The sequence below is a fragment of the Micrasema longulum genome, unplaced genomic scaffold (assembly GCF_059751315.1).
Source record: "Micrasema longulum isolate JH-2025_06_02 unplaced genomic scaffold, ASM5975131v1 h1tg000261l, whole genome shotgun sequence".
In the NCBI taxonomy this organism is placed as follows: Eukaryota; Metazoa; Arthropoda; class Insecta; order Trichoptera; family Brachycentridae; genus Micrasema; species Micrasema longulum.
Window position 1 is genome coordinate 2,168,233 of NW_028277465.1, and position 24,781 is coordinate 2,193,013.

At 38.8% G+C, this 24,781-nt stretch overlaps 1 protein-coding gene and 1 long non-coding RNA gene across 3 annotated transcripts in view; both read left to right on the top strand.

Annotated features, from left to right (window-relative positions):
• Positions 1 to 24,781, top strand: part of LOC148283115 (forkhead box protein K1-like) — an 80,297-nt gene that overhangs the window by 1,457 nt on the left and 54,059 nt on the right. The window lies entirely within an intron of this gene.
• LOC148283116 (uncharacterized) lies at positions 20,104 to 23,724 on the top strand. Its single transcript, XR_015821941.1, has 2 exons — positions 20,104 to 21,387; positions 21,470 to 23,724. It is a non-coding gene; the product is annotated as an uncharacterized LOC148283116 (long non-coding RNA).

Below are 24,781 nucleotides of genomic sequence, written 5' to 3' on the forward strand. Positions count from 1 at the left end.
AAGACATATTAGCATATTTAAAAAAATATTTAGAAAAAAAGAACATTTTTAAAAATCAAATTTAAAAAAAAACAAATGGTTGCTTACTTCTGCAGGGGAGAAGTGAGGGGAGCACGGCGCAGTTTCAGATTCCCCCTACCCCCCCCGCTCATTCACCCCTGCAGACGTAAGCAACCATTTGCTTTTTTTTTTTTAAATATTCGTTCTAAAAAAATATTTTTATGTGCCAATATGTCTTCTTGCTCATACTGATCATCTTGGTTTCGGATCTGACGGGGTTTAATGAACACCCGTATACATCAGACGGCGTCAGACAGGAGTCGTGGCGCTGTTGGTTACACGACTAACTGTGAAACTGGCGTTGCGGGTTGAATTCCCTCCAGTTACTAGAAATAAATCCAAGAAATGTTTTCTTCTCAGGAAGTTCATTGTTTCTTGAATTATTATTTTTCAATGACTATCAAACTAAGCGTATTTTAAATATTTATTTATTTTAGTTGACGACTGTAATACTGACCCATTTCGCAAAAACATCGATAATAAGAAAATAATTTATAACTATAAATATTGGCAAAACTGTAGCAAAACATGTGTTACACTCGTTCTGCTGCTGAAATTGGAAACTTTCTGTTAAACATATCGATTTAAGTTTGAATTCCGTGCTACTAATGCAAGCATAAAGTCAATCTTAACGATATAACAGCAATGTTTTGAGTTTGTCCGAATTTTTGTAGACATGGACTAGATTAAACCCCCTAGGGAGCTATTAATATTATCACATTACAACAGAGATGAAGAACTTGAAGAAAAAGTCTAGGCATCCACGGGGCTTATGACCTGTCATTGGCTGGTTTAAGTGGCCACTTTACACACTGTAGCATTCACCATTCTGCCTATATTTGAACATTTGTATTCCTTCGATTCTTCCATCTGTTGACGTTTGTGAAGTTAAAGATCTGAAACCTTTATTGTTGCGGGTGAGATTCATACTATTGAATTATTTCACCCACATACTAGGTAGCGCCTGAAAATATTTTTCAATTTTTCAAAATTTGGACCAACTCAAAACATTGTTGATAAATTTACCTGGTCCAAGAATTATAAAAATTAAAAAATATTTTCAGGCGTTGCCCCTAGTATGTGGGTGAAATAAATCAATCATATGAATCTCTCCCGCAACAATTCAGCTCTTTAACTTCACAAACGTCAACAAATGGAAGAATATAGATGTTCAAATATAGGCAGAATAGTGAATTATACAGTTGTCGCCACTTGAACCAGCCAATGACAGGTCATACCCCCTAGACTTCTGTATTCCCTTCTATAAAATGTTCTTCATCTCTGTTTTAATATATTAATAAGAACATTTAAAAATATTGAAAACTTATATCTTTAAATTAACGTAGGTACCGAATTATTTATTGTCGTTTTCGATGTCTCTAACTAAGGGTAAAACCATTACACTGAAATACACACAATTCCTATTATCTGTTCATATTATTACAAAATCATCAAATTGTAATATAACAGAATGCGCGTAGAACCAAGTTTGCATACATCGCACCGTATCTAAAAGTCTGACATCCTGCCTGCGCGCATGCGTGAAGTGGCCGCGTAATGTTGCCGAACCGCGAACAATTATTATCATAACACAAATATAAGTTCATTTTGTGTTGTGTTATATTTTACCACAAAAAAAGATTTACTGACTGGGCTATAAAAAAAAGTACCTTTACTAGGCAAACGTAAAAAAAACATTAAATAATATTGTTTTCTTTTTTTTTATTTATTTTTCAAAAATATTTACAAAATAGTCTTAAATTAAAGTCCTGCTGAGTTGCATACATACAATTTGTCAGCAGGTTCTTATAAATTACATAGATTATTTACACTTAACCTACATTAACAATAATTTTACTTGAAAAACCTTACATATTACATCACTAATACAAAAAACTTTTTTCTAATAACCATAATTTGAGCAAACGTCTCACTCCTGTATTTAACTCAGTATTTTTAATATTGTTTGGTAACATGTTAAATATTTTAGGTATACTGTATTGCAGTGTCCTTTTGCCATATTTATTACAATATCTAGGAACAGCTTGCCCTTCCATACTAGTAAACCTGGTGTTGTAATCATGTACCAACTTGTGTTTATACTCTTATATTTAGTAATTAAGTAAATTAATACCGTTTAATATTTTACTAAGGCTTTTTAATAGAAAGCCGGGTAAAAAATTCTACTACCCTGGCAATACTAACAAAATGTCCGTCTTGTTTTATTTCACAATCTGACAGACGGTAAAATAATCGAATTCTTATATAATATTATGTGTGAATTCGCTACTTACGCAAGAAATGTGATCCCAGCAGTTTGACACCTAAAAAACGACACAACACGGCATAATTGAATTTTAATCGGCAGTTGCCTACTAAGCGATGTCTACGGAAAAACTAATGGCCAAAACGTAAAACTACTCATTTATGAATAGTTTAGGCGGCTTTAGTTTGATGCGCGTACGCGGTTTCTGGATTATTACAATTTTATGTACAAAATACTAAGTTAATGGTAATGACCCCCGTAATCTTCTTATTGAAATGTATAAATATTTAGTACTCTTCTCATTTAAATGTATTGTTTGTAGTATGTACGACACGAATGAGACATTTTTTTAGCTTTTAATTAAGTCCATAGTTCTTAATCCCGGATTTCATGAAATCCTCGAACTCCCTAAAGTCTTAAAAGTTCCTTTCAGACAGACAGACAGACAGACTACCCACCGAGTCGAAAGTCAACAATTTCATTTATGAATCAAATGCTTAAATAAAAAATATCTATATCTGCAGATTCAACAATAATTCACCGTCGTGTTTTGTATTGACATGTTTCTTCAAAAATGTTTTTGTTTTTTTTTTGCGCGGGCGAGGGGCGGAGTGAAGATGAGCCGGGGAGATTTCATGCGTATATGTGTATGTACTTCTTCCTTGGGAGATAACAATACGAGCAGGTAGGTATTATGGATAAAGATTTGAAGTTAGGGCGAAGCGCGGTACGGAGAGCGGCGGGGCGTTGAATTGTTCGCGAGCGAACGTATTTTTGTATTTACTTCTGCGCTTGGTGATTTAGTTTTTATTTTTTTAAAACTATTTCATTTATTTTTGTGAAACTGTTACAAGTATTTCGGAAGGGTAACTGTTTTAAAACAGCAGTTACATTTTTTTTACGACTTCTAGTATCCACCCACCCCAAGTCTACGGTTCCGTGTGAATTTGAAAGATACGTGATAATGGGCTTTCAAAATTCCAACCTGTCTCGAACAAAAGTGAGCGCATTGCAATTTGATATGTTTTGTTTATTAATTTTATTGTGAAAATTGATACTCCCCATTGACGATAAAGCTGTTATTGTTATAGTGTATCACGTATTTTTATCTCGTAATAATTGTTCCCATTCATTGTTGTACGCAATTATTCGGTCTGTAGGTCACACTCGTAAGACCGTGTCATTATTAGCGGGTTCGCCATTTTACTATCAAAATCAATTGATGTTTGTACACGCCGTTTGTGCTCCCGTAAGTCACATATTACAGGAGCTAATGAGATAATACCACTTAAGGAGATAAAGGGGAATATAATATTGAAATATTGATGTCACAAACCTGCTTTTAGTTTTATTAATTAAACTAAGCCAAATCTTTTGTACTTCTGAAATAACTCCGCGTGTGGCGTCAGATGTTTTTCTCTGTCAGTTCTCCCGATTGGTTCGTTTACGGTAGGCAAACCGGATATCCTTCACAGCTCTCATATAATTTGTCTGTTCATATGAAACAGTGACGTCGTTCAAAGTAGTGCGTTTTTATTAAAATATTTTTAATGATTTTTTTTCATGCATTTTCAATAAACTTTGCCGTACAATTTAATGCTCTAATTTGTACCGCGCGCAAGAAAACATTATTTATATCCAATTTCCCGTAGGGCTGAAGTTCCTCATTAGGTAAATCGAGCTAAATACACGCGAAGGTAGTTTAATTGCTTATCCTTATATATCATATTCCATGTATAAATACTTACCTATTACTAAGTTTTCTGTACATATTCATTTCTTTGATAGGGCTGTACTTTTCCTATTTTGGGCAAATTTACCGTGTGTGCATTTTTCAATAATATGTCTTTGATGGAATTTTATATAAAATCTTCCTTTTAAATTTCCTGTGGCCTGCAACTACAGGGAGGGTAAGTGTTTTACAGAATTTCTAAATTCAGCCACACTGCTCCGTTATTTCAAGAATAGCACTGCGCACTGGTTTGCAACTTTCCCGAATAAAAAACGGTGAAACACGACAATTGACCTATGCCAACCAGGGGTGGTATTCTGAATCTTCTCTACCCCCTGTGTGATTGATTTGGGTTTTTTTATTTTTTGCATACGTTTACACTTTCCTTCATATCTGGCCACACTTATAATTAAACGTCAAATAAATATGAATACGTTATGATTTTGACTCCAGGGGTGATATTCCAAACGCTCTTGCGGCCGTAGAAAACACTTTTATCTCGTGTATTTACATACAAAATACACGAGATAAAAGTGTTTTCTACGGCCACGAGAGCGGTTCAGAATAGCACCGCTGATAGTAGAAATCACTATTACAACTTAATTAAATTCACGTTATGAAAACAATTTTCTTTCTTTAATGTAAAATATTAAAGTATAACAAATGATTACATAAAATGCCCTCGAGGTATTTTACTGTACGAACATGATGTTAAATAACGGTGGTCTAAAACTAGAGTGGCCTTTAACCTTTCCCTTACTGTTCTAAAAACACCCGCGCGTTACGGTGCTGTGTAGTCACTACACATTAAAAAAATATATATTTAAAAAAGGAAAAATGGAGTATTTATAGGGAATGGCTTTAATTAATCATAATTTAATTCAAAGATGATACTGCTGAAAACTATATTTAAAGGACTAAGTAAGATTATTTGTGTGAAAATTGTCTACCGCAAAACATCTTGCAAAAATCACCGTATTTCTTTTTCCCTAGATTGTAAAAAAAATATCTCAATTTTCCTCCAGAACATTAGATTAGAACTTATCTATTCCACGTTATGACGTTATTTAATTTTGTTAATAGCCATATTTACCTTACATCACATGGCGTTACGTGACATGTCAACAAAAATATGGCATTGTGTGATTTTCTTCCGAATGTATCCACTGGCATGTGCTGCCTACCAGTACCCGTTGCATGCAACATATTATATGTAACCTAACCACAGAAAAGCCGCACACTTAATTGCCCAGAATTTCCTTGCAATCATTTAACAATATTATTACGTGGACGTATGTGGCACCGCCAACGACTTATTACGTGAATGAGTACATGCACGCGAATCTGGTGTAATTATTTCTCTCCAATTAATTTAATTTAATCATATTTTCAGTCATTCTACCGTCGTACGGTATTGTAATGTGGATATTGTGGGTGTCTTAAATTAGCGATAGTTCATTTTATGTGTTGTGCTAATAAGATTATTTAAAATAAATGCATTGCTTATGTTTAGAGAAGTTCGTTTCCAATGAAGTAAGGTATGAAACAAATATAACATAAGGATGATCGCTTCGGTGGTAAATCTACAAGCATGATGTGCTTTATACCACGCCATGCACTCGTTTCTCCACTTATATGCGTATCGGCTCGTTTCAGACAATTTTTTTATGAAAAATGAATTACATTATTAATTTTACCATATTAATGTGTATTCATTCCGTCTTAAATCGCGTGATGTACGATTTAAGACGCTTTTTAATTTATAACCAGTAATCCGGTGAACGTAAAGTCGTACTAAATATATTTATTTATTTCTCGTTAGCAACGCAAGTTTATTCATCTGCATCAAATTGAAACGTTAAATAAAGTATTTTTAAAAAAAATAATTGAATATTCTGCATAAGCCGTGTTTTACGTGATAAACTTAAGTATTTTTAAATAAATATTTATCGGTTTCGTCTAACGATAATTAAACGACTGTGTGCTTTCTACGATTTATGAAACGAATTTTTGACACTTTTAATTAGTAGATATGTGTACCGTGAGGTACTAGACCCGTCGATACATCGCTCGGGAGAATTTATCTTCAACTATGACGTCATAATGAAGGTATGTCGCTCAAGTGCGTAGTCTCGTACGCGTTCCCTTGGAACATATTAATATATTCATCCAAATCTTGAAGATGGGGGGTCGGTAGTGAATCTTCGTAATCGCTCGGGAGAATTTACCTTCAACTATACCGTCATGGTGAAGGTATGACGCCCTTAACTTCCAATTGTAATCGCAGCCCAAAAGCATTTAGAGAATTCACCGAAAGGGGTTTTAGCACAATGCGAGAAAAGGATCTTCCGTTTTTTTGGCATGATAAAATTTACAGTCACCCAGATGATTTGAGGGGCGAATTTAAAGCATTAAAATTGTAAGGTTTACGCAACTTTCCAATAAACCTATTATACTATTACTTTATCTATGAGTATATTGGATACCATTTTCTTCATATTTAATGAAAAACATTATTCCTGGAGCAAACCTTTTGGTATGAAGTAAGAAGGTATCACGGCATGCAGCCTAGCAAGCCCAGAAATATAACGCGGTCCATTGTTACAAGTTATTCTACATTTCTACGTCGACCGTGACCATGAAATCACTAATTTGGAAGGGTCTCGAGTCTCGGTGGTGAATGGTCAAGCTATGTCGTCACAGATTAGCCGACCAACGGAACACAGAGTATGGAATATTGTGTACGACCTATTACGCACTTGAGGTCGTACGCCCAAAAAGGCGACGAACTGGTGAACCCGCTCGTGAATTTCACCAAATTCAAGGTCTCAAATCCACGTGTTTACAAAAGAAAATACCATGGTAATATTTCATTGTAGCTTTATTGTTTCGGAGACCATTATTGTGCCTATAATAACTAAAATTTGATTAGATACTAACGTCGAGCATGAAGTCGTAAAGTAAATACAGAACCTCGTTTTACACTTACTTTTTTACGGCACGTGAACGACCAGTTTCCGTGTCCGGAGTCCGGACCTATAAAGAATACGATTCTGTGTGTGAAATTGAACCAAAAAACATGTTTTCAATACGCAAAATCAATATCTGTGTACGGGCGCGTGATAATTACAGTTATGTTTGTGAAATAGAACCAGAAAGCGCGTTTTTGACTCGATGGCTGCTCTCAAATAAATAAAATTGAATGGAAATAAGTCGGCCTCATAGTGCATTATTTGGCGCATTCGCCAATCATACTTAAGGTCCTGGGTTCGATTCCCGGCAACGTGAAATATTTATTGTCAGTGTGGTTCACTACAATATTTTATATATTATTTCACGTTTTACATTAAACTTTTTTTTTAAATATGAATACCTCACTGGGCACAACCCGAGTCGAGGCATTCATTTACATTATTTAATATATGATACTTATTAAAAATATATTTAAAATACATATAAAATATTACATATTCACATTTAATTCATACACAGATATTTATACATATATAATATAATAGTAAGATTGAAAAAAAAAAAAAAAAAAAGAAAGAAAAAGAAAACAACATTATATTACTATCCCTGGACTTACCTTAAGCGTATGACTAATCGCCTTATCTTAAACAGACGATTGAATGGTGTACCGCTGCAGTGCCCTGACCACTGGAAGCGAAAAGGGTAATGATGAAAATATGATGATAGACCAGAGTGTAATAAATAATAAATAGTATTTTTTAGTATTTTTCAAACTTAATTATTTTTCGTCTTTTTTTTTTCTAGCGAATCAAACATTTCAGTTCGGTACAGTTAATTCAAATCTTCAATTACGCTGCTTTATGTGTGCGTAGCGATATCTCTCCATATTAATCATTATAGTGTGCCCACTAACGCAAACGACATGCGTATGTTTACTTGGTTCACCGACAGGCACTAACACATTAATATAGACTTATTAAGCATTCAAACGCACTGTACCTAATATCTACGAGCTCAATATTTAGAAAAAATCAATTTTCTCGTCGAACCTCACAATTCGATAATATTACGAACGTTCCATGTTTTCACACCTTCTGCACTTGCAACCCTCTCGCGTGCTAATCGCTATTTTACATTTTCAAAGTAATAAAGGTCTATAAAATAGTGTCCAGTAAAAAATAAATTTTTCTTTGTTATTAGTGGCATAAAAAATATTTTTAAATTTTTAATTCCCGCAAAAACGGTAATTCCATTGACCACGCGCCTAATACGTCACAATTCACGTTTATTTGTTTCTGGCCACTGAAATTTGTTCAGAAAATTATCACGAATTTTGACGTCACAACAACCGAGGCCAAACACGTCGCGTTTTTCTAGCAACGTAAATACGTTAAATTTTAAATTTAATGAAAATTTCTTTTTTACATTTATGTATGAAAAAATTTCTCCACAATATCTATATTGATTTTGAAAATACAATTAATTATTCTAAATCCATTTAATATATTTTTATCGGTATTCGTAGTGTGTGATATTTCCCTATTGCAGGTAGTGTCCGAACAATGAACAGAGTAGGATGCCCTGTGCACTCCACTCCACCTTGTCAGCATCAGACTGTCTGCAATTCGCAATCCTCTCGCGTGCTAATCGGATTTCCCCGCTTGTACGAGTACTTATTATTGCCCTCTAAGGCGTCCAAGGTAAACACTGAGCACCTTCAATTGCAGGTAGTGTCCGAAAACGAACAGAGTAGGATGTCCTGGTGCCGGGTTATTGCACTCCACCTTGTCAACATCAGACTGTCTGCAATTCGCAATCCTCTCGCGTGCTAATCGGATTTCCCCGCTTGTACGAGTACTTATTATTGCCCTCTAAGGCGTCCAAGGTAAACACTGAGCACCTTCAATTGCAGGTAGTGTCCGAAAACGAACAGAGTAGGATGTCCTGGTGCCGGGTTATTGCACTCCACCTTGTCAACATCAGACTGTCTGCAATTCGCAATCCTCTCGCGTGCTAATCGGATTTCCCCGCTTGTACGAGTACTTATTATTGCCCTCTAAGGCGTCCAAGGTAAACACTGAGCACCTTCAATTGCAGGTAGTGTCCGAAAACGAACAGAGTAGGATGTCCTGGTGCCGGGTTATTGCACTCCACCTTGTCAACATCAGACTGTCTGCAATTCGCAATCCTCTCGCGTGCTAATCGGATTTCCCCGCTTGTACGAGTACTTATTATTGCCCTCTAAGGCGTCCAAGGTAAACACTGAGCACCTTCAATTGCAGGTAGTGTCCGAAAACGACCAGAGTAGGATGTCCTGGTGCCGGGTTATTGCACTCCACCTTGTCAGCATCAGACTGTCTGCAATTCGCAATCCTCTCGCGTGCTAATCGGATTTCCCCGCTTGTACGAGTACTTATTATTGCCCTCTAAGGCGTCCAAGGTAAACACTGAGCACCTTCAATTGCAGGTAGTGTCCGAAAACGACCAGAGTAGGATGTCCTGGTGCCGGGTTATTGCACTCCACCTTGTCAGCATCAGACTGTCTGCAATTCGCAATCCTCTCGCGTGCTAATCGGATTTCCCCGCTTGTACGAGTACTTATTATTGCCCTCTAAGGCGTCCAAGGTAAACACTGAGCACCTTCAATTGCAGGTAGTGTCCGAAAACGACCAGAGTAGGATGTCCTGGTGCCGGGTTATTGCACTCCACCTTGTCAGCATCAGACTGTCTGCAATTCGCAATCCTCTCGCGTGCTAATCGGATTTCCCCGCTTGTACGAGTACTTATTATTGCCCTCTAAGGCGTCCAAGGTAAACACTGAGCACCTTCAATTGCAGGTAGTGTCCGAAAACGACCAGAGTAGGATGTCCTGGTGCCGGGTTATTGCACTCCACCTTGTCAGCATCAGACTGTCTGCAATTCGCAATCCTCTCGCGTGCTAATCGGATTTCCCCGCTTGTACGAGTACTTATTATTGCCCTCTAAGGCGTCCAAGGTAAACACTGAGCACCTTCAATTGCAGGTAGTGTCCGAAAACGACCAGAGTAGGATGTCCTGGTGCCGGGTTATTGCACTCCACCTTGTCAGCATCAGACTGTCTGCAATTCGCAATCCTCTCGCGTGCTAATCGGATTTCCCCGCTTGTACGAGTACTTATTATTGCCCTCTAAGGCGTCCAAGGTAAACACTGAGCACCTTCAATTGCAGGTAGTGTCCGAAAACGACCAGAGTAGGATGTCCTGGTGCCGGGTTATTGCACTCCACCTTGTCAGCATCAGACTGTCTGCAATTCGCAATCCTCTCGCGTGCTAATCGGATTTCCCCGCTTGTACGAGTACTTATTATTGCCCTCTAAGGCGTCCAAGGTAAACACTGAGCACCTTCAATTGCAGGTAGTGTCCGAAAACGACCAGAGTAGGATGTCCTGGTGCCGGGTTATTGCACTCCACCTTGTCAGCATCAGACTGTCTGCAATTCGCAATCCTCTCGCGTGCTAATCGGATTTCCCCGCTTGTACGAGTACTTATTATTGCCCTCTAAGGCGTCCAAGGTAAACACTGAGCACCTTCAATTGCAGGTAGTGTCCGAAAACGACCAGAGTAGGATGTCCTGGTGCCGGGTTATTGCACTCCACCTTGTCAGCATCAGACTGTCTGCAATTCGCAATCCTCTCGCGTGCTAATCGGATTTCCCCGCTTGTACGAGTACTTATTATTGCCCTCTAAGGCGTCCAAGGTAAACACTGAGCACCTTCAATTGCAGGTAGTGTCCGAAAACGACCAGAGTAGGATGTCCTGGTGCCGGGTTATTGCACTCCACCTTGTCAGCATCAGACTGTCTGCAATTCGCAATCCTCTCGCGTGCTAATCGGATTTCCCCGCTTGTACGAGTACTTATTATTGCCCTCTAAGGCGTCCAAGGTAAACACTGAGCACCTTCAATTGCAGGTAGTGTCCGAAAACGACCAGAGTAGGATGTCCTGGTGCCGGGTTATTGCACTCCACCTTGTCAGCATCAGACTGTCTGCAATTCGCAATCCTCTCGCGTGCTAATCGGATTTCCCCGCTTGTACGAGTACTTATTATTGCCCTCTAAGGCGTCCAAGGTAAACACTGAGCACCTTCAATTGCAGGTAGTGTCCGAAAACGACCAGAGTAGGATGTCCTGGTGCCGGGTTATTGCACTCCACCTTGTCAGCATCAGACTGTCTGCAATTCGCAATCCTCTCGCGTGCTAATCGGATTTCCCCGCTTGTACGAGTACTTATTATTGCCCTCTAAGGCGTCCAAGGTAAACACTGAGCACCTTCAATTGCAGGTAGTGTCCGAAAACGACCAGAGTAGGATGTCCTGGTGCCGGGTTATTGCACTCCACCTTGTCAGCATCAGACTGTCTGCAATTCGCAATCCTCTCGCGTGCTAATCGGATTTCCCCGCTTGTACGAGTACTTATTATTGCCCTCTAAGGCGTCCAAGGTAAACACTGAGCACCTTCAATTGCAGGTAGTGTCCGAAAACGACCAGAGTAGGATGTCCTGGTGCCGGGTTATTGCACTCCACCTTGTCAGCATCAGACTGTCTGCAATTCGCAATCCTCTCGCGTGCTAATCGGATTTCCCCGCTTGTACGAGTACTTATTATTGCCCTCTAAGGCGTCCAAGGTAAACACTGAGCACCTTCAATTGCAGGTAGTGTCCGAAAACGACCAGAGTAGGATGTCCTGGTGCCGGGTTATTGCACTCCACCTTGTCAGCATCAGACTGTCTGCAATTCGCAATCCTCTCGCGTGCTAATCGGATTTCCCCGCTTGTACGAGTACTTATTATTGCCCTCTAAGGCGTCCAAGGTAAACACTGAGCACCTTCAATTGCAGGTAGTGTCCGAAAACGACCAGAGTAGGATGTCCTGGTGCCGGGTTATTGCACTCCACCTTGTCAGCATCAGACTGTCTGCAATTCGCAATCCTCTCGCGTGCTAATCGGATTTCCCCGCTTGTACGAGTACTTATTATTGCCCTCTAAGGCGTCCAAGGTAAACACTGAGCACCTTCAATTGCAGGTAGTGTCCGAAAACGACCAGAGTAGGATGTCCTGGTGCCGGGTTATTGCACTCCACCTTGTCAGCATCAGACTGTCTGCAATTCGCAATCCTCTCGCGTGCTAATCGGATTTCCCCGCTTGTACGAGTACTTATTATTGCCCTCTAAGGCGTCCAAGGTAAACACTGAGCACCTTCAATTGCAGGTAGTGTCCGAAAACGACCAGAGTAGGATGTCCTGGTGCCGGGTTATTGCACTCCACCTTGTCAGCATCAGACTGTCTGCAATTCGCAATCCTCTCGCGTGCTAATCGGATTTCCCCGCTTGTACGAGTACTTATTATTGCCCTCTAAGGCGTCCAAGGTAAACACTGAGCACCTTCAATTGCAGGTAGTGTCCGAAAACGACCAGAGTAGGATGTCCTGGTGCCGGGTTATTGCACTCCACCTTGTCAGCATCAGACTGTCTGCAATTCGCAATCCTCTCGCGTGCTAATCGGATTTCCCCGCTTGTACGAGTACTTATTATTGCCCTCTAAGGCGTCCAAGGTAAACACTGAGCACCTTCAATTGCAGGTAGTGTCCGAAAACGACCAGAGTAGGATGTCCTGGTGCCGGGTTATTGCACTCCACCTTGTCAGCATCAGACTGTCTGCAATTCGCAATCCTCTCGCGTGCTAATCGGATTTCCCCGCTTGTACGAGTACTTATTATTGCCCTCTAAGGCGTCCAAGGTAAACACTGAGCACCTTCAATTGCAGGTAGTGTCCGAAAACGACCAGAGTAGGATGTCCTGGTGCCGGGTTATTGCACTCCACCTTGTCAGCATCAGACTGTCTGCAATTCGCAATCCTCTCGCGTGCTAATCGGATTTCCCCGCTTGTACGAGTACTTATTATTGCCCTCTAAGGCGTCCAAGGTAAACACTGAGCACCTTCAATTGCAGGTAGTGTCCGAAAACGACCAGAGTAGGATGTCCTGGTGCCGGGTTATTGCACTCCACCTTGTCAGCATCAGACTGTCTGCAATTCGCAATCCTCTCGCGTGCTAATCGGATTTCCCCGCTTGTACGAGTACTTATTATTGCCCTCTAAGGCGTCCAAGGTAAACACTGAGCACCTTCAATTGCAGGTAGTGTCCGAAAACGACCAGAGTAGGATGTCCTGGTGCCGGGTTATTGCACTCCACCTTGTCAGCATCAGACTGTCTGCAATTCGCAATCCTCTCGCGTGCTAATCGGATTTCCCCGCTTGTACGAGTACTTATTATTGCCCTCTAAGGCGTCCAAGGTAAACACTGAGCACCTTCAATTGCAGGTAGTGTCCGAAAACGACCAGAGTAGGATGTCCTGGTGCCGGGTTATTGCACTCCACCTTGTCAGCATCAGACTGTCTGCAATTCGCAATCCTCTCGCGTGCTAATCGGATTTCCCCGCTTGTACGAGTACTTATTATTGCCCTCTAAGGCGTCCAAGGTAAACACTGAGCACCTTCAATTGCAGGTAGTGTCCGAAAACGACCAGAGTAGGATGTCCTGGTGCCGGGTTATTGCACTCCACCTTGTCAGCATCAGACTGTCTGCAATTCGCAATCCTCTCGCGTGCTAATCGGATTTCCCCGCTTGTACGAGTACTTATTATTGCCCTCTAAGGCGTCCAAGGTAAACACTGAGCACCTTCAATTGCAGGTAGTGTCCGAAAACGACCAGAGTAGGATGTCCTGGTGCCGGGTTATTGCACTCCACCTTGTCAGCATCAGACTGTCTGCAATTCGCAATCCTCTCGCGTGCTAATCGGATTTCCCCGCTTGTACGAGTACTTATTATTGCCCTCTAAGGCGTCCAAGGTAAACACTGAGCACCTTCAATTGCAGGTAGTGTCCGAAAACGACCAGAGTAGGATGTCCTGGTGCCGGGTTATTGCACTCCACCTTGTCAGCATCAGACTGTCTGCAATTCGCAATCCTCTCGCGTGCTAATCGGATTTCCCCGCTTGTACGAGTACTTATTATTGCCCTCTAAGGCGTCCAAGGTAAACACTGAGCACCTTCAATTGCAGGTAGTGTCCGAAAACGACCAGAGTAGGATGTCCTGGTGCCGGGTTATTGCACTCCACCTTGTCAGCATCAGACTGTCTGCAATTCGCAATCCTCTCGCGTGCTAATCGGATTTCCCCGCTTGTACGAGTACTTATTATTGCCCTCTAAGGCGTCCAAGGTAAACACTGAGCACCTTCAATTGCAGGTAGTGTCCGAAAACGACCAGAGTAGGATGTCCTGGTGCCGGGTTATTGCACTCCACCTTGTCAGCATCAGACTGTCTGCAATTCGCAATCCTCTCGCGTGCTAATCGGATTTCCCCGCTTGTACGAGTACTTATTATTGCCCTCTAAGGCGTCCAAGGTAAACACTGAGCACCTTCAATTGCAGGTAGTGTCCGAAAACGACCAGAGTAGGATGTCCTGGTGCCGGGTTATTGCACTCCACCTTGTCAGCATCAGACTGTCTGCAATTCGCAATCCTCTCGCGTGCTAATCGGATTTCCCCGCTTGTACGAGTACTTATTATTGCCCTCTAAGGCGTCCAAGGTAAACACTGAGCACCTTCAATTGCAGGTAGTGTCCGAAAACGACCAGAGTAGGATGTCCTGGTGCCGGGTTATTGCACTCCACCTTGTCAGCATCAGACTGTCTGCAATTCGCAATCCTCTCGCGTGCTAATCGGATTTCCCCGCTTGTACGAGTACTTATTATTGCCCTCTAAGGCGTCCAAGGTAAACACTGAGCACCTTCAATTGCAGGTAGTGTCCGAAAACGACCAGAGTAGGATGTCCTGGTGCCGGGTTATTGCACTCCACCTTGTCAGCATCAGACTGTCTGCAATTCGCAATCCTCTCGCGTGCTAATCGGATTTCCCCGCTTGTACGAGTACTTATTATTGCCCTCTAAGGCGTCCAAGGTAAACACTGAGCACCTTCAATTGCAGGTAGTGTCCGAAAACGACCAGAGTAGGATGTCCTGGTGCCGGGTTATTGCACTCCACCTTGTCAGCATCAGACTGTCTGCAATTCGCAATCCTCTCGCGTGCTAATCGGATTTCCCCGCTTGTACGAGTACTTATTATTGCCCTCTAAGGCGTCCAAGGTAAACACTGAGCACCTTCAATTGCAGGTAGTGTCCGAAAACGACCAGAGTAGGATGTCCTGGTGCCGGGTTATTGCACTCCACCTTGTCAGCATCAGACTGTCTGCAATTCGCAATCCTCTCGCGTGCTAATCGGATTTCCCCGCTTGTACGAGTACTTATTATTGCCCTCTAAGGCGTCCAAGGTAAACACTGAGCACCTTCAATTGCAGGTAGTGTCCGAAAACGACCAGAGTAGGATGTCCTGGTGCCGGGTTATTGCACTCCACCTTGTCAGCATCAGACTGTCTGCAATTCGCAATCCTCTCGCGTGCTAATCGGATTTCCCCGCTTGTACGAGTACTTATTATTGCCCTCTAAGGCGTCCAAGGTAAACACTGAGCACCTTCAATTGCAGGTAGTGTCCGAAAACGACCAGAGTAGGATGTCCTGGTGCCGGGTTATTGCACTCCACCTTGTCAGCATCAGACTGTCTGCAATTCGCAATCCTCTCGCGTGCTAATCGGATTTCCCCGCTTGTACGAGTACTTATTATTGCCCTCTAAGGCGTCCAAGGTAAACACTGAGCACCTTCAATTGCAGGTAGTGTCCGAAAACGACCAGAGTAGGATGTCCTGGTGCCGGGTTATTGCACTCCACCTTGTCAGCATCAGACTGTCTGCAATTCGCAATCCTCTCGCGTGCTAATCGGATTTCCCCGCTTGTACGAGTACTTATTATTGCCCTCTAAGGCGTCCAAGGTAAACACTGAGCACCTTCAATTGCAGGTAGTGTCCGAAAACGACCAGAGTAGGATGTCCTGGTGCCGGGTTATTGCACTCCACCTTGTCAGCATCAGACTGTCTGCAATTCGCAATCCTCTCGCGTGCTAATCGGATTTCCCCGCTTGTACGAGTACTTATTATTGCCCTCTAAGGCGTCCAAGGTAAACACTGAGCACCTTCAATTGCAGGTAGTGTCCGAAAACGACCAGAGTAGGATGTCCTGGTGCCGGGTTATTGCACTCCACCTTGTCAACATCAGACTGTCTGCAATTCGCAATCCCATTAGTCGAAAACTCACCGAACATCAAAATTGCAATACTCGCGCACTCCCTCCGGTTTGAAGTTATTTTTTATTGAATTTGAACACTTCAGGTTTGACATTATTTAATGATCCTTTTTTAAAAAAAATAGTTTTTAAATCAATTTGCTTATAATTTAAATGAAAATCTATCATCAATATGATAATCAATATCCAAGTAAATATATATACAGATTACGAGAATCGATAAATAAGTTTATCGCAAATTTTTACTTACCATATAGTTGCATTTAAAAAAAAATTAATCTGATAACAGTGCATTTTAAAAAAATCTAAATCTAATCACAATACTTTAAGTATACAGGGTATTCTTTAAACCCTGTCACATCCGAATCCACGATGATCAGTATGAGCAAGAAGACATTGGCACATTAAAATATTTTTTAGGAATGAATAAAATTGAAAAAAATAAAATATCAAAAAAAGCAAATGGTTGCTTACTTCTGCAGGGGTGAAACGAGGAGGGGGAAGGGGGGAGTCTGACAATGCGCCGCGCTCCCCTCACTTCTCCCCTGCAGAAGTAAGCAACCATTTGTTTTTTCAAATATTTTATTTTTTAAATTTTTCTTTGTTCTAAATATTTTTTTAAATATGCTAATACGTCTTCTTGTCCATACTGATCATCGTGGTTTCGGATGTGACGGGGTTTAAAAAACACCCTGTATACAGATTACGAGAATCGATAAATAAGTTTGTCGCAATGTTTACCTACCATATAGTTGCATTTTCAAAAAATTAAATCTAATAACAGTGCATTTAAAAAAAATCTAAATCTAATCACAATACTTTAAGTATATATAAGTATCTACATTTTTCATTAAATAAACACAGTTGATTTTAAATGTCGAAATTCGGAATAATCGGCGCGCGTGCATGAGAAGATGTTAGAATGTAGAATGAAGATGTAAGCGCGATATGTATGCAAAGGCAGAGAGATATGGCGTTCTATCTTCTCGACCTCCCGTTCGGGGAAACTGCGTGATGGTTTGTCGTTTATTAGATTTCACGAAAAATCGTTTTAATCTAAAAAATATATTAATATAAATTAAAACGTGATTTTATTCCAAACCGGTCTCATTTGCATTTAGTAGCCAATTCAGGAACTCGGGTAACCGTTTTATTTATTGTTTTCGCCAAACCAAATGTCTATGATTGAATAATCAATCTCAATTCATTGCTGGTGATTCATACTTTGTACCACATTTGTTTAAATCTAGCTGTAACACTTTTCGGGCAATGGAATAATAATTATTTTGACTAATGGTCACTCGAGGCTGTAGTATTTATACAAACATCAGTCCGCATTGTCGTTGCGTCACGCTTCAAATGCTTGTTTTTCCGCCGTATTTTGAAACATCCTATCTCTGTGGTCTCGCCATAAATGCTTTCGAAAACTTATGTTAATTACAGTGTCAGGCACAGATCATTAGAGTATTCTTATGTCAAGCTACTTTTGATTATAATTCAGCTTCTCCGTATTACCAGTTTTTAGATTTCAAAATAAGTTTACGTCAATTTTTAAACACAACAAATGCGGGGATTTTGCAATTCAAATCTAACCTTTTCAAATAAAAAGGCGCCTCGGTCATGTTTGATTGATCAATTCCACTGACTATGGTTCGATAATTGATATATTTAATATCAGTCTATGCCATTCGATTAAAAATAATATATATCATAAATAATAAACAAATATGTAGGATAGTTACTAAGCATAAGTATGCGTCCTTAACGTATTTATGCGTATTTATATAAAAAACTTTGTTCCAATAAAGGAAAAAAATTCAATGTATGAAGCCTGTGTAAAAACTAAAATATGTTATATGCAACTACTATGGTGAACAGGAAATCAAAATGATATAAACAGACTACAAAGACAGAAAAATAAAATATTAAAGTTACCCTATCTAACAGCAACTAGAGAACTTTTTAAACAATCTGAACAATTAAATGTAACTGAACTCTTTAAACTAGAATCCTTTAAATGTATTCATAAATTAGCCACCGATGTAATTGTAGACGAAGAATTAAAACTTGAAAAAAACTGTAGAAAACATGAACACAATACGAGAATATCAGAAAAATATCATATACAACCTTTTAAAACGAGAAAGGGACAATCGAGACTAATAAACCATGGACTGAAATTATACAATAAACTACCAGACAAAACTAAACAAAAGACTCGGACAACCTTTACAAAAGATGTTAAAAATATTATTATTAACAGTCGATTGTGAATTTTAAAAGTTTTTTTTGTTGTTAAATGTATGTAACCTGTAAGGGTTTATTAATGAAAAAATTTAATATAAAAAAAATGTGTATGTATTTAGTATTAATTGAATAGAAATCCGATTAAAAACTTTCAATTCTAATTCCACCATTGTTTTCTACCTACCTCAACTCACTTATTCTAACACGTTGATTAGGTTCCTCTTTTGACGTTTCTTGTTAAAACTGCATTTTTATTAAATTTGTGCGTTTTTGTTTTGACCACTTAATTGTATTTTCTACCATACTAGGGGGAATGGGGAAATTCGGTGCAACGGGAAATTGAATATAATAAATGTTTTCTCACGCGCGGTGAAAACTGGAGCATTTTATTGTATGGCAAAGTTTCTCGAAAATGTATGAAATTTAAAAAAAAATGTTTTTATAGACATCGGCTTCTTGAACGAAATTACTAGTTGTCCTAAATCAACCAATGCCAGAGTGTTATGATACATTTTCGGTTACCGGGAAGCTAACCCACCAATTAGGACAACTCACCGTAAAGTAAATCATTGCGCTGATAATACGATACATAAAAATATATGTTTGCAGCTTTTGGCTTAATTGATAGTCTATTAAAGGTTTTTTTTAACCGCTGAACTTCCTCATTGTATTCCTCTATGAATAACTGCTGTGCAAGACGCAAGACCCCACATTGATACGCCATTTGCAACCTCGATTACCGAAATCTTCTAAACCAACATAATATTATATAAATTAATTTATTTTTGAGGCGAATTTATATTAAAAACTTATGTACCAGAATGTTAAACGGGCTAACTCCGCGCTCTATTAGATAAAACCTTTGTTTTTATGTGCGTAATTTCGAATGATCTTTGCAGATAAAATTTTCTGGAAATTTAGCCGAACTGTAAGTGTAAAAACTGAAGTAATCAATTTCTCACAAGCTTAAAAGTCTAAAAGGAAATAAAGTTTTAATAAAAACATTAAAGCTGAAAAAAAATAATTTTAATTTAAAAAATCCGTTTTTATTATTATTGTTATTATTTATTTTATTTAGTTCTATGATTAACATAGTCTAATATATATTTACAACACAATATTTACATCTATACTTATTCTAACATTGTAATGATGTAATAACTTATATTTCCATATAAGTTATTAATTTAAAAAATACTTGGTACACTTCCACTTATTTATTTTGACCAATTAGCGCTTTCACCCTCTAATGGGCATCTTCAGACTGGTGAATATTATACAGTGTAAGGGTAATTTATATAAAACTAAATAAGAAAATATTACAATGGAACATCATTACAATGGAATTCCATCAAGAATTGTCAATAAATAATTTAAATGAAATATTCCAACATTATTTATCACTATTATACACTATTATACATTTTTGATCCTAATTTTTAATATTCACTGTTTCATATGTACATTTTCATTAATTATATTCACTATTTACACTATATATTACCTAATATTTTTCACATATATACTTTTTACATTTAATTTTAAATATATTTACATTTATTTCATTTTTTACGCTTTCTGGCATTTCCTCAAATAATTTCATTCCCTTGTACATAAGGCATTTCTGGGACATTGCTTTTGATTTCTTTTCAAGTCTTATATTTTTAGATCCTTCTTTTTCAAGCAAATTTATCCCCCATTTCTCTTTACTAAACTATTAGCGCATGCTATGCGAAGTATTGCAATATAAAACGTTCAAACAAATATGCAGTACATTTTACCGATATCTGATAGGTACGGATTTTTTATACACGCTTAGTTTGCATTTGAAGAAACTTAATGTACTTTTAAAACTCGTGTGAATTTCGTTAAATAGTATGAAAACCAGTTTTATGACTAAAACTGCTGTAATCACATTTACACCTCAGAGTATTAACGCGCTACCTCATATAGAGCCGCGTACACTCACAAAATTGGTCTAGGATTATCAATCACGCAGTTAGCTACAGTTTGCAGCAAAACAATGGGCCGTACTCTTTTTACTGCAGGGTTTTTCCAATTTACAAGTCTACAAGTATTCTTTTATTATTATGATAAGGAAATTTCCACGTTATTTATGAGCCAAGCCAAGCACAGAGACGAAAGTTTCCGTTATACGTCTGTTGTTAAACCGAAAAATCAAGGCCGCCAGCAAAGTGAAGTTGTCGCTAACCAAAAAATTGCAACGCTTTTGTCCTACGCGATAGAGCGAAATGCCATTTCTGGGCGGACAACGCGTTGTAGCTAGCGTATTCGAATGCATTTTCAACCTATCCCGCTTTATTCAAAGCTTTTCTCACAATTCTCGCTCATTCGGATAATATAATACAGTGTCTTGTCTGTGAACGAATTATTCCTACTAATTGTGATACGTAATCAAATTTGTACTAAAATTACATTCGTATTTTAGAGCCGAGACAAGGTGCAGTGTAATAATAATATAAATGTTTCAGTGTACGGACAACGGGCAGCAATAGCTCCGAATGTCGGATGGCCGTTTCCGTGCAGCATGATGCACGATTCACCAATAAAAAACGGCATCCGCGTGGCGTTCATTATATTCGTTTGAAATAATAATATATTTTTAATTTTTGGTCTCTGAATCTTCCGTACCCAGATCGTTGTTGAGCGTTTACTATAGAATTAGTCAAAAATCAGAGTTACCCATTTTGACTTCACATTTCACAAGTAAGTTTTGTTGACTGTCGGTTTGAAAAAGTGTATAAATAATAATGATCCAATAGTATAGTTACTCGCGTGTATTAGTTTATTTGTCGGCCTCGTGGTGTAATGGTCAGCGTGTTTGCCTACCATGCAAGAGGTCTCGGGTTCGATTCCTGGCACGGTTTTTTTTTTTTTTTTTAATAAAAGAAATATTTGCGTTGTTATGATTTACCCAAATATTTAATTTTGAGGGCCATTTTTAGGTTGATATGAAATATTTCTTTATAATGGTGTTTTCACTCCAGAATATTTCCTAGTCCCTGGACTGGTACCTGAAGTGTAAGACTGATCTTAACTTCGTGTAACAAAAATGATCGAGATACGCTGCGATTGGTGTACCAATGCAATGCCCTATGCACCATTATGTGCGAAAAGGGAATGATGATGATAATGATTAGTTCCTTATCGCAAAAATCGAAGAAATAAAAAAAAATATATGGATATTAAATTTAAAAATAAACTGACAATAGCGAATAAAAAAATCCAGTTGCTCAACAAAAACTAAGTTAAAAATTATGAAGTTCCATCAGTGTTGCGTTAAAGTCGAGATGGGTTGATATTTCCAACCTATTTTGTCAATTTTAAAGCTGGGTTCACGCGAGGACGATACAGTAGACAGGACAATATTTTCTTGTCCCAGTTTTGTAAATAGCCTCGACAGCGCAGACAGGACAACGTGACAATACAAGAACCGTACCGCCGACCGTTGTTCACACGCGTAGCGCTACGAAAATAAATACACGACGGCACGCGTTACGAGCGAGTTCGCGAATAACATAATTTATTTTATACCATGAGTTATTAGAATTGACACGCACGCATCGAGCAAATCGTTATTGTCACGAGGTCCTGTCCGTGCGCGTTGATACCCCCGTAATCATTGTTTTCGGAGATGGCCTGCCTGTCTATCTCAGTGACAATGTTTCGGAATACAGTTTTGTCCTTGCAGTTTACACGTGGAAAATTGTAAAGGACGAACTAAATAATAATGTGGCATTTGGTCTGCCGATATTTTTGGCAGAAAAAATACGCGGGAGCGACGCAGAGCAAGTGACTCTTGTCCTACTGTCCAGTCCGTGCGTTCACACGAGGACAATGCGGCCTTGCGCGGTAGCGGTTGTATCCGTTGTCCCGTAGAGATAGCCTGCTCGATAATTTCTCGGTCTATTGTAAATGTCCTCTAAATTTCTGTTTACACGAAAACAATTAGAATTCAATGCTGGGACATGGCAGTATTGTCCTGTCCTTGTGCGAACGCTAATTATCTAAAATGCAACAGTTTATTATTAAAAGTTTTCGGTGCAACTAGCCTTTAGTGTGCAAAGAATCCGGCCGATCAGGTCATTAGCCCCGCCCCGTAAACTCTCCTCTGTTTTTTTTACTTTCCGGTCTAATATTTTTGGATCCTCCTGTTGCATAATGAGGAACTTCAGACCTGCGGGAAATTTGATACAATAAATGTTATCTTGCGCGCGGTAAAAATTGGGGCATTAAATTTTACCGCAAAATTTCCTAAAAATGTACGAAAAAAAAATAAAAATGGGTAGAACTGATCGAGAATAAGCGGAAAAGAACCTCCGACGTCACACGTGGAGTTATTTCAGAAATATAAAACTTTAAAAAATCATAGCGCTTATAATACGATGCATAAAAATGTAAAAATATTTTTTTTGGCTTATTTTAATAGTCTATTAACAAATTATGATTTTTTTAAAACCACTGAACTTCCTCATTAGTCTTCTAATTTTGATCCACCAGCCAAAACAACACTAATACTTCAGCGCTTAATACTACAGACAAGGCCCCCCATGAGAGTAGTCGTAAGATCATCAAACTCAATGTTTTCTGCGGTGCCTGTCTTCTGGGAGTCATTTCTAACCGTAAACAGGCCTCGAATTATTATCTCACTCTAGACTCAAGTACCTACATAAGTAAGTGCCCCTTTGTACAATGTCGTATGACGTTCCACAAAGCACGTACTTTCACTAGTACAATTATTTCTAACGTACGCAATGATATATTCATTTCAGTTAAATCACTTTTCTTCGGTCAGGGGTTCATCAGCATCATCATCATTACCATATCCCTTTCTGCACATGATGGTGCATAGAACACTTAATTGACACACCAAATGCGGCGTATTTATTTATCGTATCTCGATCATCTGTCATATAAGATGATAAGTCCAGGAACAGTGAAATATTACAGTATTAAACCACCATTAATTTGATATTTCACGATGACACCGCTTATAATCGAACCCGGGAACTCGAGCAACCATTTCACTATTTCATTTATTTATTATTAATAACGATATTGAGAACATTACCGAAAATGCATCCAGTTCATCATCAATACATTTATCATCAAAACAAATTTATTAAACGGAATTTAAAGTTGTAATGTAAGGAAATGTAAAATTAACTTACATTACACCTTGGAAATTGCTTACCAAAAAGATATCCCACTGCCATAAAATGTATCGATATCCGAAGCGACGCGATTAAATAACAAGATTTCTCTACCTAACGGCATAGCCATTGGCAGGTTGGTTCTGCATCGTGGTAGATGGAACAACCTGTCTTGCCTTTGTCGAATTAGGGACAAATTCGGGGCCAACTTATCCCTAATCGATTTCCCTTTTTAGGATTTTTACCTGAAATTAGCCATCGAGTATAAAAAACAACTCGTCCAGTATTCTGATTCTGTTTCACACACAGAACTGTGTGCTTCATCTTCCTGAACACAGACAAACAGTTTGAGATTACGCACCCCTTTTATTTATTAAATTTAATCTTCGTGTACGAAGAATAAGTACTTTCGCGGACTTACTGCTAAAATAAATATCTTCCAGCTAATCAAAAAAACAGGCCGGTCAAAAAAATTGATCAAAAATTTGAAAAAAATATAAATATTAAAAAACCTAATGAATTCAAAATAGCTGCTGTTTTTTAATGAGAGGTAAATTTTGCACGTATAAACTTGCTTTACCGGATATCTTTCACAGCTCTCTTATCATTGTTGATTCATGGTAACCAGTGACGTCGTTCAAAGTAGTTCGTTTTTATTAAAATATTCTCCGTACATTTTCAAGAAACTTTGCTGTTTAATTTAATGCTCTATTTGTTACCGCGCGCAATAAAACATTTTTTTAACCCAATTTCCCGCAGGGCTGAAGTCTTAAAAAGTCTGAAAAAATCTACCTCCCGTATAAATTATAAATTCATCTCGTTAGCGCAGTCCTTAAGAATGTATTAATTGTTATGTGTAGTAATAAAGTAACCTCTCGTCGCCTGACGACTGCGGTGCATTGCCGCGGTTAATCTCAATAGTTCATCGAGTGTTTGGGAGACTAGACTTTAGCTGTTGGCTCTCTGGTCTCTACCGATGCTGACCAATGTTTACAGACATACCATTATAGACCGACCACGTGATACATATCTATTTACAGCAGAACCTATGCTAAATATTTTTCGTTTGTTTTGGCATGCGTTGAGTACCATATTACGAAGAAA